Below are 2,418 nucleotides of genomic sequence, written 5' to 3'. Positions count from 1 at the left end.
ACCGGCGTAGTTCGTAATTTGTCTCATCAAGCATGTGTACAACGCAATCCTCCAGGTAAATGTACTGTATAGTTACACGAGGTTTCGAGGAGATTTAACCGCAATATCTTTTTATAGCTTGTTTGGTATTTCTAGACACCAAGACCCTTCCATCAACGGAATTATGCAGACTCATTGATGTTTTTCATGCCAAAAGCAAATTGCTTTCAAACGGATGATTCGTTGTATGGCGATAAGTGTAAGCTTGACTGCTTTCAAACTGTTGGGTTTCTACCGCAGATCGTGAAAACTGCCGAATGCATGTTGCGGAAATTTTAATGTATTTGAAGTTTTAAAATGGTGAAGTGCTGTATGAGCGTTCGGAACGCCGACTAAATAAGAGGGTCACACGAGTAAAGAATTTCTAGAATATTTTTGGCCACAGCGAAAGTATATTCAAATTTCCGCACGTCTAGTACCATCTCTCCCATTTTGTGTCTAAATTATCAACGTAAGGAAAGAATATCATGTAGAAGTAAAGGCTTCTTGGTTATCATCATTTCAACGCGGAATGCCCTCCACGTTTCAGTAAAAGTAGTTCTCCTACATTTTTGCGCTAGGTTTTATAATTTAGCTCCCTCGACGTAAAAAATATATTGCGCTTTCTGGTGCAAGGATAAAATAGCATCTCCAAGCCCCTGCAAAATAATTGCAAGTGTCTAACAGCTGGCTTTTTTCGTCGTGAAGTTCCCATTCTCCTTAGTTTAATGATTTTCACGAGAGAACAATAAAAATACGCCCTAACTAGTGTCTAGGCGACCGGAAATTTGACCTCATATGAGGCCAGCTTTGTTTTGCAAAAATATATACATTAAATCGAAACTTTAAAAATGTCAGTTTAGACACCATTTCTTTTAACGTATACGCCGTGGGCAATAACATCTTGCAAAAATTTGGGATGGCGGTTGTCAATGCACAGAGAGACTAAGAATCTAATGAAGTTTCAACGATCAGCTGACTTTTTAAAAAGGCGTTTTGGTTTCGAAGATATCAACATAAAACGTTTTGAGGTTGGTCAAAAAGGCTCCTTTTTGGGCATTTTAAAATGACTTGAAAAGACGTGCAGATCTCACCAAACTCCACCCTTCTGCAACGCAGAAGTTAACTGAGGTGGCGAGAGTATCTTTTTCCATCTTGTTGAGCTAGCACAAGTCGAGAAAAAATAAGTTGAAAGTGACCTCATATGAGGTCACTTGTCGTCTAGACACTAGCGCTGTATAGTTTCAGTCCTTCATAGACTGAGCGTAGGGAAATGATCCACGAAGCTAATTCCACAAAGACTAACCCACCCTAGCGAGAGGAGGATAAGTTCATGAATTTACAGGATTTCCTGACATGAAAGAAAGGGCACGCGTTCCTTTTCGTTAGTGCCAAGAGCTCTGACAAATCTCCCAAAAAAAGTATCCGTCTTGTCCATCCTTGGAATGCTTATATCGAGCAAAATTATGGTCATTGGGATGTGTTGATATGCCTTTCCGTAGAAATCGCTTGTACGTACCATCCGAACAGAAAGTACTGTACTTATACACCCCCGCAGGCATTCAGCAAAATCGTTGTTCAAATAGGCACACACAGCAGACCCACCTACCCCCCTCCTCTTCAAATGAAAAATAATCTACGTGTAGTGACATATCACTGGAATTCATTTCATGCAGACATAAGGATTGATGCACTTTGTTTAGGATGCATCTTTGTATAGAATTTTTTCATATGGGAAGTCCAAACGTGAGGTGTCCGCCACCAAAAGTGATTTCGTCGCGGTACTTTTGCAGCTTGTAAAGTGACCGTGTTCATGTCAACAAGGACAACGAAGCTATCAAGATGGCGCTTCCTCCACTGAATCTGTTCTCCTTTTTGAAGAGTCCAGTCATATGTAGAAGAGATGCTGCTAAATGGCATACTTTTGATCATGTTTTCTACCGGACAATGATACGTCACAACATGAAGCTCTACTCCACGCTATCATCAATTTGTTTCATCTTTGAATTGGCTAGCAGCAAAAGTAAAGATCTTGTGATATTGTTCCAGAGTTTAAATTACTCTTGTATGAGTAGAGAGTCTTCGTGGAGTTGGCCTGCATCCTGCTGACCGCCCGGATTATCAGATGAATCTTTCGTGAAAGGCTATTATGACGAGTCTTGACATCTAGCGGGAGTGAATAGCGGATGAGGACTGCAACCGCTGACTTTTTTTTGAATGCCCATTGTTAAATGTAATCTGCAAAGAGCAGAAGTTCCGATGGACGCTAACAACAATCCTTTATGGACGTTGAGGATAACCAAGCTTCCAGTCCGTCTAGGGCGTTTGTTGGTCCGAGTGGACTTTATCGTCTGTGAAACGTTAGCTGCGCCGGTCATTCTAGGCGCCACTTCGAAACTT

The sequence above is a fragment of the Chondrus crispus genome, genomic scaffold (assembly GCF_000350225.1).
Source record: "Chondrus crispus Stackhouse genomic scaffold, scaffold_485, whole genome shotgun sequence".
Taxonomy (NCBI): Eukaryota; Rhodophyta; class Florideophyceae; order Gigartinales; family Gigartinaceae; genus Chondrus; species Chondrus crispus.
This window is presented reverse-complemented; position numbering follows the sequence as displayed.